The sequence below is a fragment of the Phyllostomus discolor genome, chromosome 5, assembly GCF_004126475.2.
Source record: "Phyllostomus discolor isolate MPI-MPIP mPhyDis1 chromosome 5, mPhyDis1.pri.v3, whole genome shotgun sequence".
In the NCBI taxonomy this organism is placed as follows: domain Eukaryota; kingdom Metazoa; phylum Chordata; class Mammalia; order Chiroptera; family Phyllostomidae; genus Phyllostomus; species Phyllostomus discolor.
Window position 1 is genome coordinate 97,610,041 of NC_040907.2, and position 18,436 is coordinate 97,628,476.

Genomic DNA, 18,436 nt, shown 5'->3' on the forward strand with positions numbered 1-18,436 from the left:
TTTAGGAAGGGCTAGTTGGGTAACATGTTCTTATATTGGCTCTCTTGCCTTCCCTGACTTATTGACTTGTTCCTCACTTTGGCAGCATGGGGTTATACTTTTAATAAAATAATAATTCATCAGCACTCTGAGCTCAGCTTTTTGAGAAATGCAGGCTAAGAGAGGTAATGAAGAAAAAAGAAAAGGCATCAGCTTCATTGTTCTGGAATCAGTCTGATTGCTTGGATTAATGGCATTAGAACACTCAAATATATCCTAATTCTTTTACATACCTGGGAAAAGTGTACTGTGTTTCAAATGTACTGAACATTCTTTTTACTACTTTAAACCTTTTAATTCTTGTTTATTCTATTACAATTGTCCCAATTTTCCCCCTGTTGCCCTCCTCTGTCCAGCCCTTGTCCTGCACCCACAGTCCATCCCCACACCATTGTCCATATCCATGGGTCATTCATACGTGTTCTTTGACTAGTTCCTTCCCCTTCTTTCTGTCATTATCCTCCTCCACTGTTCCCTCTGGCCATTGTCAGTCTATTCCATGTTTCCATGTCTCTGGTTCTATTTTGATCATTAGTTTATTTTGTTGGTTAGATTCCTCTTATAAGTGAGATAATATGGTATTTGTCTTTCTCCGACTGACTTATTTCACTTAGCATAATGATATCTAGTTCCACCCATGCTGTCACAAAAGAGATTTCCTTCTTTTTGCTGCCTAGTATTCCATTGTATAAATGGACCAAAGTTTTTTGATCCACTCAGCTACTGATGGGTACCTAATGCTGTTTCCAGCAATTGACTATTGTAAATAGTGCTGCTATGCACATGGGTTGCAAAAAGTTCTTTTGAATTGGTGTTTCTGGATTCTTAGTATATATTCCAAGCACTGAAATCACTGGGTCAAAGGAAGTTCCACTTTTAGTTTTTTGAAACTAAAAACATTTTTTTCCCCACAGTGGCTGCACAGTCTGCATTCCCACCAACAACGCACGAGGGTTCCCTTTTCTCCACATCTTCACCAGCTCTTGTTATTTGTTGATTTATTAATTAGCCATTCTGCCAAGAGTGTGGTGATGTCTCATTGTCATTTTAACTTGCATCTCTATAATGGCTAGTAATGTTGAGCATCTTTTCATGTGTCTATAGGCCATCCGTATGTTTTCCTTGGAGAAGTGTCTATATAGGTCTTTTGCATAATTTTTAGTTGGATTGTTTGTCTTCCTGGTGTTGAGTCCTATGAGTTCTTTATTTTTATTTCTTTATTTTTTATTGTTATTCAAGTAAAGTTGTCTCTATCCTCCCTACCCCACCCCCACCCCAGCCATCTCCACTTCCCACCTTCTATTCTACCCCTTTTGGCTTTGTCCAGATGTCCTTTATACATGTTCCAGACAACCCCTCCCTACTTTCCCCCCATTATCCCCTCCCACCTCCACTCTGGTCACTGTCAGTTTATTCTTAATTTCAGTGTCTCTGGTTATATTTTGCTTGCTTATTTACTTGCCAATTAAGTTCCACTTATAGGTGAGATCATATGGTACTTGTCTTTCACTGCCTGGCTTATTTCACTTAGCATAATGCTCTTCAGATCTATCCATCCTGTTGCAAAGGGTAGGAGCTCCTTTCTGCTGGGTATTATTCCATCATGTAAATGTACTGTAGTTTTTTGATCCCCTATTTACTGATGGACACTTAGGTTGCTTCTAGCACTTGTCTATTTTAAATTGTGCTGCTATCAACATTGGGGAGCACAGCTTATCTTGAATTGGTGTTTCAGGATTATTAGGGTATTGTCCCAGCAATGGAATTGCTGGGTCAAAAGGCCGTTCCATTTTTAGTTTTCTGAGGAAATTCCATACTGTTTTCAACAGCGGCTGCACCAGTCTGCATTTCCACCAACAGTGCACTAAATTTCCCATCTCTCTACAACCTCACCAGCACTTTTTGTTTAGTGATTTGGTTATGATGACCATTCTGACCAGTGTCGAGTGCCATCTCATTGTGGTTTTAATCTCTCTGATGGCTAGTGATGCTGAATATCCTTTCATATGTCCCTGAGCCCTCTGTATGACCTTGGAGAAGTGCCTGTTCAGGTCCTGTGCCCATTTTTTAATTGGGCTGTTTGTGTTCCTGGAGTGGAGACCTGTGAGTAATTTATATATTTTGGAGATCGAACCCTTGTCCGAGGTATTGTTGGCAAATATGTTTTCCCATATGGTGGTTCCCTTTTCATTTTTGCTGATGTTTTCTTTAGTCATGAAGAAGCTTTTAATTTTGATGAAGTCCCATTTGCTTATTCTTTTCTTTATGTCCCTTGCTCTAGGGCAGGGATGTCAAACTCATTTTCACCTGGGGCCACATCAGCCTTGTGGTTGCCTGCAAAGGGCTGAATGTAATTTTAGGACTGTATAAATGTAACTACTCCTTAACTAGAGGCAAGGAACTCAGTGCTGCCGCTGGGTACAAACAAGGTGCCAGGCAAGATAACAAAGGTGGAGGGTTGGATTTGGCCTGTGGGCCTTGTATTTGCCACCTCTGCTCTAGGGGACACATTGGTGAAAATATTGCTGTGTGGAATCTGAGGTTTTCTTTGTATGTTCTTCTCTAGGACTTTTATTGTGTCACAACTTATATTTAAGTCTTTTATCCATCTTGAGTTTATTTTTGTGTATGGTGTAAGTTGGTGGTTGAGTTACATCTTTTTGCAGTTAGCTGGCCAATCTCCCAACACCACTTGTTGAAGAAGTGATTTTTATTCCATTTTATGCTTCTTCCCCCTTTTTCAAATATTAATTTGTCATTGAGACATAGGTTTATTTCTGGACTCTCTATTCTGTTCCATTAATCTATGTGCCTATTTTTATGCCACTATCAGGCTATTTTAATTACAGTAGCTTTGTAAAATAGTTTGATATCAGGTAATTGTGACTGTCCTACTTTGTTCTTCTCTCACAAAATTACTGATGCTACTCAAGGTCATTTATGATCCCATAAATTTTTTTGAAATGTTTGTTATATATGTGTGAAATATGTCATTGGTATTTAATGGGGATTGCATTGACTCTGTAAATTGCTTTGGGTAGTATGGACATTGTGATGATGTTAATTCTTCCAATCCATGAACATGGTACATGCTTCCATTTGTTTGCATCTTCTTTAATTTCTTTCTTCAGTGTTGTGTAGTTTTCTGAGTACAGGTATTTTACCTCCATGGTTAGGTTTATTTCTTTTTTTTAAGATATCAGTACTTGTATTCTTTTTTTTTTTAAGATTTATTTATTTATTTTTAGAGAGGGAAGGGAGGGAGAAAGAGAGAGAGAGAGAAACATCAATGTGTGGTTGCTGGGGGCCATGGTCTGCAACCCAGGCATGTACCCTGGCTGGGAATGGAACCTGCAATACTTTGTTTTGCAGCCCATGCTCAATCCACTGAGCTACGCCAGCCAGGACTGAGGTTTATTTCTAGGTACTTCATTTTTCTTGTTGCTATATCAAATGGGATTTTTTTCCCTGATTTCTGTTTCTGATATTTCATTGTTGGTGTACAAACATGCCTTTGATTTTTGGATATTGACTTTGTATCTCGCTCTTTTGCCGAATTCACTTATTAGCTGGAGTAGTTTTTTGGTGGAGTCTATAGGATTTTCTATGTACACTATCATGTTGTCTGTGAACACTGACAGTTTTGCTTCCTCCTTTCCAATTTGGATGCTTTTTATTCCTCTTTCTTGTCTGATTGCTGTAGCTTTGATTATCAATACTATGTTAAATAGAAGTGGTGAAAGCAGACATTCTTATCTAGTTCCTGATCTTAGTGGGAAAGCTTTTAGTTTTTTTCCCATTGAGTATGATGTTGGCTGTAGATTTCTCTGATATGGCCTTTATTATGTTGATGTATGTTCCCTCTGTTCCCACTTTGTTAAGTGTTTTTATCATAAATGGATGCTGGACCTTATCAAATGCTTTTCTGCATCTATTGATATGATCAGATGATTTTTAGCTTTCCTTTTGTTTGTGTGATGTATTACATTTATTGATTTGCAAATATTGTAACATTCTTGCACCTCTGGCATGAATCCCACTTGATCATGGTGTATGATCTTTTTAATGTTTTGGTGGATGTAGTATGCTAATATATTGTGGATGATATTAGCATCTATGTTCATCAGCGATATTGGCATGTAGTTTTCTTTGTTGTGTTTTTATCTGGTTTTAGGATTAAGATGATGCTGGCTTTGTAAAAATAGTTTGGGTGTCTTCCCTCTTCCTGGATTGTTTAGAATAGTCTGTGAAGGATAGGGGTTAGATCTTCCTTAAAAGTTTTGTAAAATTCTCCCGTGAAACCATCTGGTCCAGAAGTTTTGTGTGCTAGGAATTTTTTGATTACTGCTTTGATTTTGCCAGCTGTTATTGGTCTGTTCAGAATTTCTAATTCTTCTTGATTCAGTTTTAGAAGATTATATTTTTCTAGAAATTTGTCCATTTCACACAGGTTTTCAAATTTCTTGCCATAAATTTTTTCAGTAATGTCTTACAACCCTTTGTATTTCTGTGGTATCAGTTGTGATTTATCCTCCTTCATTTCTGATTGTGTTTATTTGGGTCCTCTCTTTTTTTCTTGATGAACCTGCTTAAAGGCTTGTTGATTTTATCTTTTCAAAAAACCAGCTTCAGGAATTATTGATCCTTAGAATTGTGCTTTGAGTTTCTATGTCATTTAATTCTGCTCTGATCTTGGTTATTTCCTTCCTTCTACTTTCTCTGGGCTGTCTTTGTTGTTGTTCCTCAAGTTCTTGTAGGTGTAGGGTTAGGTTGTTTATTTGAATGTTTTTATCTTTTTTAGGTAGGCCTGTATCACTATGAACTATTCTCTCAGGACTGCCTTTGGTGTGTCCCATAAATTTTGGGTTGTTTTGAGTTCATCTTATTTGTTTCCAGAAACTTTTTGATTTCTCCCTTAATCTCATTCTTGACCCATTCATTGTTTAATAGCATGGTATTCAATCTCCATGAGTTGGAGTGTTTTTGAGTTTTTTCCTTGAGATTGGTTTCTAGTTTCAGTCCCTTGTGGTTGGAGAAAGTGCTTGGTATGATTTCAATTTTCTTGAATTTGTTGAGGCTTGTTTTGTGTCCTATCATGTGGTCTATCTTTGAAAATGTCCCATGTGCATTTGGAAAGAATATGTATTTTACCTCTTTGGGATGAAAGATTCTATGTATATCATTTAAGTCCATTTCATCTAGGACATTGTTCAATGCCACAATATCCTTCTTGATACTTTGTTTGGAAGATCTATCCATTGTTGACAGTGGGGTATTAAAATCCCCTACTATAATTGTGTTGCTGTCAATATCTTTCTTGAGATTTTCCTCATATATTTGGGCGCTCCTATGTTGGGTGCATATATGTTTATAATGTTTATGTCTTCTCGATAAATTGTTCACTCGAGTATTATGAAGTGTCCTTCTGGGTCTCTTTTTATGGCCTGTGTTCTGAAGTCTATTTTGTCTGATATAATTATTGCTACCCTGGCTTTTTTTCTTGTCCATTTTCTAGGGATATTTTTTCCAACCCTTCACTTTCAGTCAGTGTAGGTCTTTTGTTCTGTGGTGGGTCTTTTGTAGGCAGCATATATACAGGTCAAGTTATCCATTCAGCTACTCTTAGTCTTTTGATTACAGCATTCAATCAATTTATATTTAACATTATCATTGATAGGTACTTATTCATTGCCATTTTACTCTGGACCTGTGTTTCTCTTTCTCTCACTCTTTTTCCTCCTTTTCTTAAAGCAGTCCCTTTAGCATATTTTACAGTGTTTGTTTGGAGGAGGTGTATTCTTTGAGCCTTCTTTTGTCGGAGGAACTCCTTATTTCACCTTCCATTTTGATTGGGAGACTTGCTGGGTAGAATAGTCTTGATTGCAGGCCTTTGCTTTTCATTATTTGGAATATTTCATATCATTCCCTTCTGGCTGTAGTGTCTCAGTTGAGAAATCAGCTGGTAACCTTTTTGGAGCTCCCTTTTATGTTACTAGCTGTTTCTTCATTGCTGCCTTTAAGATTCTCTCTTCCGCCCTGGCCGGTGTAGCTCAGTGGATTGAGTGCGGGCTGCGAACCCAAGTGTCGCAGGTTCGATTTCCAGTCAGGGCACATGCCTGGGTTGCAGGCCACGGCCCCCAGCAACCGCACATTGATGTTTCTCTCTCTCTCTCTTTCTCCCTCCCTTCTCTAAAAGTAAATAAAACCTTAAAAAAAGAGATACATTTATTTGTTAAAAAATTCTCTCTTCCTCTTAAATTTTGCCATTTTAATTATGGTATGTCTTGGACTGTGCTTGTTTGGGTTTGTCTTTCATGGAGGTCCTCTGTCATTCCTGAAATTCTACGACTTTTTCCATCACCAAGTTAGAGAACTTTCTGTGATTATTTTTTCAAACAGGCTGTTATCCCTTGCTCCTTTTTCTTCTCCCTCTGTTCCATTTCAGGTTGTCCTGCAGCTACCCTAAATTTTCATCTTTCTTTTTGAGTATTTTTTTTATTTTGTTGCTCTGACTGGGTGTTTTTTCCCTACATTGTCTGCCAACTTATTGATCTCTCCTCTGCTTTATCTAACTTGCTTTTAATTCCTTTTAATGTATTTTCATTTTAGATATTGCATTATACATTCTCTCCTGTTTTTTGTAGTTTCTATGTCTTTTTCATGCTGATTTAGTTCCCACTAAGTTTCTTGTAGTTATCACTGATTTCCTTCAGTATCCTTATAACCACTACTTTAAAATCCACATCTGATAAACTGCTTTCCTCAATTTCATTTAGCACTCATCCTGGCTATTCCTTCTTTCCATTTGATTGGGGGTTGTTTATTTGTCTCCCTAGTTTATGGAGACAGAATCTTTTTTGTTTGTTTCTGCTTATTTGATTGATCTGCTTTGACCCTCTGTCTCTGAGGGTGGCCTTCTGTGGTAGGAGTCCTGTGGGACTCAGTGTGCAGTGTCCTTGAACTCCTGAGCTAGATACTCTAGGGATGCCCTTTTTGTAGTTTATGTGGGCTCTCTTGTTTTAATTGGGTTTTGGTTGTTGTTGGTTCATTTAATGGTGGGTTTTCTCCTCTAGCTGGCTGAATAAGAGTCACAACCCCCCACCACATCTTATATGTTCTTGTACAGGAGCTTCCAGAACAAAACTGAACAACCCAGCAAACACTACCTACATTAGCAAAAATACCTCCCAACCACTACTGTGATATAAATAACAAGTGAACTAAAATTAATAAAGGTGAAAAGAGACTAAGAATATTATGTGAAAGAAAAAAGAATATGAGGTGACAAACAGAAAGAAGAATGATTTTGAGAGGGTAGGGGGAGGACAAGTAATAAAAGTATAGTATAGAAACAAATCAAAGAAAAGGAGAAAATAAAATATACAATTTACATAAAATAAGGGGGGAATAGAGCAAACTGGAGTAAGATGAGAGAATACAGTGTGAGGTTTAGAGAAAATAGTGAAAAATAGGAACCAAATTGAAGAAAAACAACCACTGCAGTGATATACATGACAAATTAGCAAAGTTTAATAAAATGTAAAGAGAATTATAATATTATAAGAAAGAAAAGAATAAAAAAGATTGTTAGATGTATAAAGGAAAGGAAAATGATTTTAAGAGGATGAGGGAGTGGAGAAATAATAAGCATAAGTGTTAAAAACTATGCTACAAAAGGGAGAAAATAAAATTTAAAATGAAAATAAAGAAGGGCAGGAGGAAAGCAAAATGGGGTAGAACTGGGGAACTGTAAAATATAAGATTTAAAATAAAAAATAGTGAAAAACTATGGATAAAATTGAAGAAATGAAACAAGAATCCCAATATCAATTACAACCTAGAAAATATTAATAAGGGTGGTATGACAATAAGGACATTATAAGAAAGTGAGGAAAGAAAAATAATTTTTGAGAGCATGGAGGGAGGAGAAATAGTAATAGTGAGGAATAGAAACAAGGTGTAGAACGGGAAACAATAAAATTTAAAACAAAAATAAGAAAGAGAGGAATGAATGGAAAATGAAGTAAGGGGAAGAGTAAACCATGAGATGTGAATTAAAGCTAAAATAAATAAAAATGAAAATAAATGTATGTATATGAAATAAAATAAAAAATAAAAGTAGTGAAATAGAAACAGAATTGAAGAATAAGAAACAATGTTAAAAAGCCATGCAGGAGAAAAAAATAACACAAATAATGAAAATGAATGAGGGAGGATTCATCTAAGCTGAGTTAGGTGTTTGTTTTCTGATCTTTCAGGATCCATCATTGATGTCAGCTGGTGTCCCAGTCTTGCTTTAGGCAGCCTGTTTGAGACTGTGGCTGTCTCCTGCAGGCTTGGCTGGTCCTTGCTGTTCTGCCTTGCTGGCTTTTTATCAGCACAAGCTCTGGGGGTAGTTCATCTAAAATCTAACAGCGCCACATGCACCACCTCCCCCTGCCTCCAGAGGGAGCCTATGGTACAATCAGGAGGGTTGGCTTTCTGGATTGCCCCTTGGGAGGTGCTGTTCAATCTTCAAGGAAGATTGTGCATGTGTTCCCTTGCCCCATGTCATATGTCTTGGTCTGTCTCAGATTATTTCCAATAGTGTATGGTTCCTGATGAATTAGCTCTCTGTTTCATGTAAGGGACCAATCTATGTAAAAAGGTCAGCTCTTTCCTGCTTGGCACTGATGGCAGCTCTGTGTGAGAGCCAAGGATGGGCGGGGCTCTGAAAAACTCTTGCTGAACCAATTTCTAATCTCTCTGCTCTTCTGTTTTCAATGCAATAGGGCTCATTGAGGAGCCAGCATTTTGTGTGGTAAAAGTTCACAAGAGGGCTCCTTTGGAGATTCTCTTTCTTTTCTTTGTGGCTATGCACCCAGCAGGGAGTTTTTGAGCCTGCCTTTACCATTTCCTGGAGTTTACAATCCTGCAGGTGAGGCATGGGCATGCCTCCCTTCCCAGAGGTTTGCTGTCCATGGTTTGAGTGGCTCTGCCTGGCTGCAAAGAATCTTAGGTGCTCAGCTTTTGCCCATCCAGCTCCTAGTTCACTGCTCTTTCAGGAGGCTCAGACCCAAACCCTCCATTTTCTGTGCAGACCCCTGCTCACCAGCTGCACTGGGTAGGTTGGTGTAAACCATTCACTGTGCAGCCTTCTACTCTTCCTGGCCTGTGGGTTCAGTGGCACAAATTGAGTTTTCAACCTGGTCTCTTTGCTGCAGGGCAGCTGTGTATGCACATGGGGACCTTGACCAGCCATGACTCTGTTCCTCTGTTAAAACAAGTCCCTGTGTGACACCAAACTTGCAGCTCTGAGCCACTGCTTGGCTCTTTGTGTACTCCACTTCCCCAAAAGAAAAAAAGTCTGTCTCATACATGTTGAGACCACTCCCCTTCCTTTCCCCCATTAACACCCTCCCCGCTCCCCTCTAGTTACTGTCAGTTTTTTCTTTATATCAATTTATCTGGTTATATTTTGTTTGCTTGTTTTTTTTTGGTGATTAGGTTCCACTTATAGGTGAAATCACAAAGCCAAAAGCGGGAAGGAGTGAGGGTGGGAGGTGTGGTTGGTTGGGGCAGGGGAAAGTGGTGGTGGGAAAATGGAGACAGCTGTACTTGAACAACAATTAAAAAAAGTCTCTCTCAGCCAGGGCTGTCCACAGCCTGCTTGTACCTCTGACAGTTTTGAAAGATAGAGTTTTTCTCTGGAACTCTCCTGGTTGGCACTGCAGCTATGAATGTGCTGCTTACTGTGTGTGCAGACTGAGCCTCCCAGACTCTGTATATCCTCCCAAGTCTCTCCTGATTAGGGCTGGGGGTTCCCTGTGCAGGACAGGACCCATGCTCTGGGATTGGCAGGAAATACTAAGCTGCATTTCTCTTCTCTGTTCTCTGCTGCAGGCACCTCACACAGTGTATGTGTGAGGTGCCTGCAGCTTTTAAAATCTCTTACTGCATGGTGCAAAGCTTCCTCTGTACTGTTTGGCTTAAAAAATTCATATCAGCTAAGATTCTATTGAATGTTTAGGTCACTCATCTGAAGATAAGCTGAAAATCCATGTTGGGGGCTCCTGAACATTCTCAACATCACCACTTAGGTCCACAAATAAAGGAATCAAGTTATGATCATTGTAACTGAAGTGAATTTACTATCTAGCCACTAATTCCTGTCCTGCTTTTTTCTTAGCAATTGCCTTACAAAAGTTTCACTTGCTTTCAGCAGGAGCAGCAGTGATTATAAAACCTGGTTTTGTTCTCTGGACACAAGCACCTTTTAAAAAATAAGCCAATCAGAGTCCTTGCCCAGGAGTATGGGTTTGGGATTAAGAGACTGCAGCTCAGTTTGCACCTAGTCTGTGACTCAGATAGGATGAAAACATACTTCTGTCTCACTCAAAATCAATGCTTTTCTTATTATACTGGATCTTATTTCTATAAATATATCAACAAGTGGTATTTTATTTGTTTCTAGGATGAGCAATGTAAATTTTTCTAGTTTTACTAGTCTTTCATTTTCTTTGTAATTTTTATATGTGTTACTAATTTTTAAAAGTAATTTTATTGAAAGAAAGCTTATGGACAGAAAATATACTAGTTATGAGCACACAATTTGATTAAATTTTATAAACACACAGTTGTAACCATCACTGATTAAGAATCTATCAAATTTGAAATATGAGTTAAAACACAAGGAAGAAACTGTGTGTGTGTGTATGTGTGTGTGTGTGTGTGTAGGACTGAGAAACGGAGAGAGATCATATGGGAAATTGTAGAAAGTGGGACAGTTCTTTCTGAAGAATCACTTGATTTAGTCAATAGTCAGTCATTTGGTGCCCTCATAATTAATTGTCAGCTACCAATCTGGTTTATCCTATTATTGGCAATCTTGACATGTAAACATGTGAAACTTAAAAATGGATTAAAGTAAGAAGTTGTTATATTGCAAAAAAGAGAATATTACTGTGTCCTCAGAAGACGCCCTAATGTCCTCTTCCTGTCACTACTCCCTTCTGAGCCTGCATCCAAGGAGAGCCACTATTATAATTTCTAGAGATTAATGTTGTATTTTTAACCCTAGTTTTATTGAGATATAATTGACATATAGCACTGTATAAGTTTAAGATATACTTAAACATCATAAAATGATTACCACAGCAAGTTTAGTTAACATCCATCATCTCATACAGATATAAAAAAAGAAAAAGAAAAGAATATATTTTCTTTCTTTCTTATGATGAGAACTCATAGAATTTACTCTCTTAACAATTTTTATATATAACATACAACAGTGTGAACTATAGTCATGTTGTACATTATATTCTTAGTACTTGTTTATGTTGTAACAGAAAGTTTATACTTTTTTGACCACCTTTATCCAGTTTTCCCATGGCTAGTCTCTGGTAATCACAAATCTGATCTCTTTCATTGAGTTGTTTTCTTAATTTTAGGTTTTACATAAAAATGAGATCATATGTTAATTTGTCTTTCTCTGACTTATTTCACTTAACATAATGCCCTCAAGGTCCGTCCGTGTTGTCAAAATGGTAGAAGTTCCTTCTTTTTATGGCTGAATAAAATTATACTGAATATGGGTAGCACATTTTCTTTATCTGCTTACCTGTCAATGGACATTTAGTTTGGTTCCATGTCTTAGCTACTGTAAATAATGTTACCATGAACATGGGGTGCAGATAGTTCTTTGACATGTTTTTTCCTTTAATTAAATACCAAGAAGTAAGATATCAGGTTCAATAGTAGTTTCGTTTTTAATATCTTGGGAAATCCCCATACTGTTTTTGTTCCCTTTTTTTGGTTCTTGTTTTTTCTTTTTGTAATGTTTATTGATTTCATTGGTGGTAAAATTAATTTCCCTGGTTAAAACATCATAATTTCAGACGATAATTTGAAGGGAAAGTTCATAGTAAGTAATACTTGGAGGAGGCACTGAGATAAAAAGTTTGTAGACTTTGCCAAGTTTCAGTTTGAAGGAAGCACAGTATGTGTGGGTTTAAAACTCTCCATCTTTAGACTTTATGCAATGACTTGGTGTCAGCTAGCAGCAGACAGATGCCTCTGTGCCACCAAATACTGCCTTGACCAATGTCACTAATAGACTGTTATGTGTAGAAGCCCGGCACTGAATAGATCCTGCAGGGCCTCTGACCTGTGTAAGTGTCTCTTCTCCTGGGCTGGACCTCCAAAGACATGGGGAGAAATGCACTGAATGTCCATGGATCAGACCTTCTAACACTATCATCATTCCCAAACAGTGGTCAATTCCTTCTGGAAACACATATTCTGCATATGCCCAGCATTGCTAATGAGCAGGTCTCTGTCCCAGAAAAGTTGTTAAAAATGGTGTCTTGTATTTTTGATGCTTTTTGTTTCACTTTCTGTGTTTGTTTCTATGAGTTAGATGAAATAGCTATCTCTGTCTTGAACATATGATCTTGTGCAGAAGTGGCCTCTGTTGGCAGGCTGGTTGGAGTCCATTCAGGTGTGTGAAGTGCCTGGTTTTCCATCTGGCCAGAAGGACAGGGTTCCAAGTGGGACAACCTTGTATAGATGGTTTCAAAACTGCTATCAAAGAAACTTTTATTATGTTAAATGAAGCCAGAAGTGACTTTTTTGGGGTAACAGGGACAGGGTGTAAATTTCAGAGGTTTAAAGGCATCAGGGTAAAGGAGGAAAAGTAATACAAGAGGCAGGCTGACACAGAAGAACTCTGAGGGAAGAACACAAACAGGTAATGGGGTTTTAATGAACAGATTGTTGCATGGCATGAAGTGTACACCATCTTATGCATCTATGACCAAACCTTTAATGAAAGTCATCCTAGAACTAATGCACTATAAAATCTGATAAATTATTTTTTCCTTTTTGCATGTTTGTTTGTTTTCAGGGATTTGGTCAAATGCTGCGTATGACATAAAAGGGCAAAAACAGAGGTTTTCAGTAGATAAGCTTTCATATTTGGCTATCTATACAAAGTGTTTGACCAGGGAACAAACTCTTGAAACTGTAACAGGAGTTACATTCATTTTGAATTTAGTCTTTCTTTCCCATTTCAAAAAAATTTAATTTGGGATTTAGACCACAGCCTTTGTAAGAACGCAATATCAAACTTAACAGCACACAATGTTAGAATTGTCATACACACACACACACACATATATATATAGCCAATACCAATATATCTCTAATGATATATTTACAAATATGAGAAAACACAAACCATTGTAAGGTTATGTTTAGATATGGGCATTTTACTTTGTTTCAATAATTAAGAAAAACACATTATTATTACTTACTAATGTCATTATGATAACTCATTGCTTTTAAGGTTAAATAATAAATATAATGGCAAACAAAGAGAGAATAAAATAAATCTCTAAAAAAGACTGGGATTAAGTAACATAATTGGTAGGTACAAAATAGAGGGATATTAAGAATAGTATAAGAAATGGGATAATCAAGAACTTATGACCCATGGACATGAACTAAGTGGGGGGGGCGGTTGCTGGAGGGAAGAGTGGGTACCAGGTAGAGGGGAGCAAGGGGAAAAAATTGGGACAACTATAATAGCATAATTAATAAAATACACTTAAAGAAAAATTCAAAACTGATATTTGCTTGCTATTTTACTTTCAGAAACAAAAAATTAAACATTTTTATTTTTATCTAAATAGTACTTTTACTTCCTAAACAAAAACAGACAAATGGGACTACATCAAACTGAAAAAGTTTTTTAACAGCAAAGGAAACCATCAATAAAATGACTTGGCTGGCGTAGCTCAGTGGATTGAGCATGGGCTGCAAACCCAAGTGTCGCAGGTTCGATTCCCAGTCAGGGCACATGCCTGGGTTGCAGGCCATGGCCCCCAGCAACTTTACATTGAGGTTCCTATCTCTCTCTCTTTCTCCCTCCTTTCCCTCTCTAAAAATAAATAAATAAAATATTTTAAAATGAAAAGACAAGCTGCTGAATGAGAGATGATATTTGCCAATGAAACATCTGATAAAGGGTTAGTATTCAAAATTTATAAACAATTTAACATACAAAAAACCCCAAACAAATAATTTAATTAAAAATTGTTTAAGAACCTGGATAAACATTTCTCCAAAGAATAAATACAGATGGTTAATAGATTAATCACACTGAGCATTTTTTCATATAATTGTCAGAAAAATGCAAGCTAAAACCACCGTGAACTACAACCTCACACATGTCAGAATGACTGTCATCAATGAATCACTAAACAAGTGTTGGTGAGGATGTGGAGAAAAGAGGACCCTCATGCACTGATGATGGGAATGCACATTGGTGCAGCCACCATGGAAATCACTGAGGAGTTACCTCAAAAAATTAAAAACAGAATTATATTATGACCCAGCTATTCCACTTCTGGGTATACAAGATCTCTCTGGAAAAAGTCCAGCCATTGTTAATATAACAAGAATAGTTTGCATGACATTGATGTAACCTTGAAGTCAAGGAACATGGACTGAAATGCACATGCATGAACAATGATGACTTCGCTGTACTGATCAGTCGTGTTGGTAGATGCCAATGAGTGAGCATGTGTATTGTGTGGCCATCACATTCAAAATGACTGAGCAAGTAGAGCAATGACTCTGTATCCAATTTTGCATTAAACTTGAACATTCCTCCACAGAAATTATTCAGATGATTCAGAAGGACACAGCTATGGGCAACTGGTGATTGACAGTTTCATCATGACATTGCATCCACTCATAATCACGTCATGTACTGAGATTTTTGGCAAAACATCAAGTCACCCAGGTGACTCAGCCCCACTACAGTACAGAGTTGGTGCCCTGTGACTTCTGCTTTTCCCAAAACTAAAATCACTTTTGAAAGGGAAGATATTCTAGACAATCAATGAGATTCAGAAAAATATGACAAGGCACCTGATGGTGAACTGAGTCAGGTCCCAGGGTGCCTACTTCCAGGGGACTGAGGCATCATTTTCCTATTGACAATATGTCTTGAATCTAGTATCTTCTTCAATAAATGTCTTTATTTTTCATATTGCATGGCCAGATATCTTCTGGACAGACCTCATATACTCAAGGAAATCCAAAACACAAGCTTGACAAGCTATATGAACCCCTATGTTCATTGCAGCATTATTTATAGTAGCCAAGCTATGGAAGCAACCCAAGTGACCACAATGGATGAGTGGATAAAAAGTGGATACATATACATAATATATATATGTGAAATATTAACTTTATATGTATATAATGAAATATTACTGAGCCATAAAAATGAATGAAAACCTTCCATTAATAATAACATGGATGGACTTAGAGGGTATTATGTTAACTGAAATAAGTCAGTGGGGGAAAGTCAAATACCATATAATTTTACCATATTTTTTGGACCATAAGACACACCTAGATTTTAGAGGAGGAAAATAGGAAAAAAAACTTGAAACCAAAAATGTGGTAAAATATCTGATAACATAAGTAACATAATATTTCACCAATGTAAATGTAAAACAGAACTCAACAGCAGCATTAACAACCATTATTCCTCCCTAATTTGGGGGTGGGGAAAGTGCATCTTATAGTCTGAAAAATACGGAATTTATAAGAAGAATCTAAAGAAGATGATAAATGAATAAACAAAACAGAAACAGACTCATAGTTATGGAGAACAAAATGATATTTGACAGATAGGAGGGAGGTTGGTGGGGCTGGGTTAAAAAGGTGAAGGAATTAAAAAGTACAAATTCATAGTTACAAAATATTCATGGAGATTTATAGTATGGCATAGGAATTATAGTCAATGATATTGTAATAATTATGTATAATGCCAGGTAGTTACTAAAATTATCAGTGAGATAACTTTCTAAATTTTATAAATGTCTAATCATTGTGCTGAAATTAATATAAAATAATATTGAATGTCAACTGTAAAAAAATTTTTGAAATGTACCTTTATTCCTTGATAGGAAGTAAATATCCTGAAAGGATAGTAGGCTCCTTTAATGTACAAAAAAAAATATGGAAATGGTTCTTAGGTTACCAGACATTGAAATAAATCTGATTTAATGTTTATCCCCAGGCTGGGTTATTTGCTGTTCCATTGTCATTGTTCTTTGTGGACCTATACAGGTGATAAGACTCAGAAATTTGAAACAATTATCTAGTCAATGTAGGACTGAAATTTATTTTGTCAAGAAGAATTAAAATTGTTCATTTTGGTTTCCAAATTCATGTACTGATTTTTTTCCTTTTATTGTTTTAAAGAGGTAAGATAATCTCTAGGAAGCTGAGGTATCTACTTATTCAGATCCGTTCTTGGTGGCAGCACATTGATTACAGCAACTTATCTCAAAGCCTGTTCTTAGCTTTACAGTCTCACGAACTTAACCTAAGGTAGTTCCTCATAACCACATTTGCACAAATCTGATATGTCAACCTCAGTGTATAAGCTAGTGTATAAATTAAATTGATTAACTTATTTCATATATATTTTATTTATTATATTTAAATATATTTTTATTGTTGTTCAAGTTCAGTTTTCTGCCTTTCTCCCCCACCCCATCCCATTGCCCTATTGATTCCTGCCTCCCTCCCATTTCCACCCCCCGCCCCCCCACGTTACTGTTCATGTGTCCATTATAATTGTTCCTGCAAACCCTTCACCCTTTCCCACTGAAATTCCTTCCCTTCTCCCCTCTGGACACTGTCAGCCTGTTCTCAATTTTAGTGTCTTCGGTTATATTTTTCTGGTTTGTTTGTTTTGTTGATTAGGTTCCTATTAAAGGTTAGATCATATGGTATTCATCGCCTTGCTTATTTTGCTCAGCATAATGCTTTCCAGTTCCATCCACACTGTTGCAAAGGGTAGGAACTCCTTCTTTATGCTGCATAGAATTCCATTGCGTAAATGTACCAGTTTTTTTATCCATTCATTTACTGATGGGCCCTTAGGTTGCTTCCAGCACTTGGCTATTGGAAATTGTGCTGCTATGAACATTGGAGTGCATGGGTTTTTTGGATTGGTGTTTCAGTGTTCTTAGGATATATTCCCAGCAGTGGGATTGCTGGGTCAAAAGGCAGTTCCATTTATAATGTTCTGAGGAAATTCCATAGTTTTCCATAGTGGTTGCACCAGTCTGCAATCCCACCAACTGTGCACTAAGGTTCTCCACAACCTCTCCAACACTTGTTGTTTGTTGCTTTGTTTATGATGGCCATTCTGACTGGTGTGAAGAGGTATCTCATTGTCATTTTAATTTGCATCTCTGATAGGTAGCAATATTGAGCATCTTTTCATATGTCTCTGGACCCTCTGTATGTTCCTGGAGAAATGTCCTTTGCTCATTTTTAATTGGGTTACTTGTCTTCTTAGAGTGGAGTTGTGTGAATTCTTTATATATTTTGGAGATTAAACCCTTGTCTGAGGGATCATTAGCAAATGTGTTTTCCCATACAGTTGGATCTCTTTTAATTTTAATACTGTTCTCCTTAGCTGTGCAGAAGCTTTTTATTTTGATGAGATTCCATTTGTTTATTCTTTCCTTATGTCCTTATCTCTGGGGGACATATCAGTAAAAATGTTGCTGTGGGGAATATCTGAGATTTTCCTGCCTATGTTCTCCTCTAGGCCTTTAATAGTGTTATGGCTTATACTTAAATCTTTTATCCACCTTGAATTTATTTTTTTGTATGGTGTAAGTTGGTGCTTGAGTTTCATTTCTTTTTTTTTGCACGTAGCTGTCCAGTTCTCCCAACACCATTTTTTTAAATTAATTAATTTATTTTTAGAGAAGGAAGGGAGGGAGAAAGAGAGAGAGAGAAACATCAATGTGCAGTTGCTGGGTGCCGTGGCCTGCAATCCAGGCATGTATGTGCCCTGACTGGGAATTGAAACTGCGATATTTTGGTTCACAGTCCGTGCTCAATCCACTGCCAACACCATTTGTTGAAGAGGCTATTGTTACTCCATTTTATGCTGCTGCACCCTTTGTCAAATATTAACTGACCATAGAGACTTGGCTTTATTTCTGGGCTCTGTGTTCTGTTCCGTTGGTCCATGTGCCTGTTTTTATGCCACTACCAGGCTGTTTTGATTACAGTGGCCTTGTGATACAGTTTGGTATCAGGTATTGTGATCCCTCCTACTTTACTCTTCTTTCTCAAAATTGCAGCAGCTATTTGGGGTCATTTATGGTTCCATATAAATTTTTAAAGTGTTTGTTCTATGTCTGTGAAATATGCCATTGTTACTTTAATAGGTATTGCATTGAATCTGTAAATTGCTTAGGGTAGTATGGACATTTTGATGATGTTAATTCTTCCAATCCATGAACACAGTATATGTTTTTATTTGTTTGTGTCTTCCTTGATTTCTTTCTTCAGTGTTGTGTAGTTTTCTGCA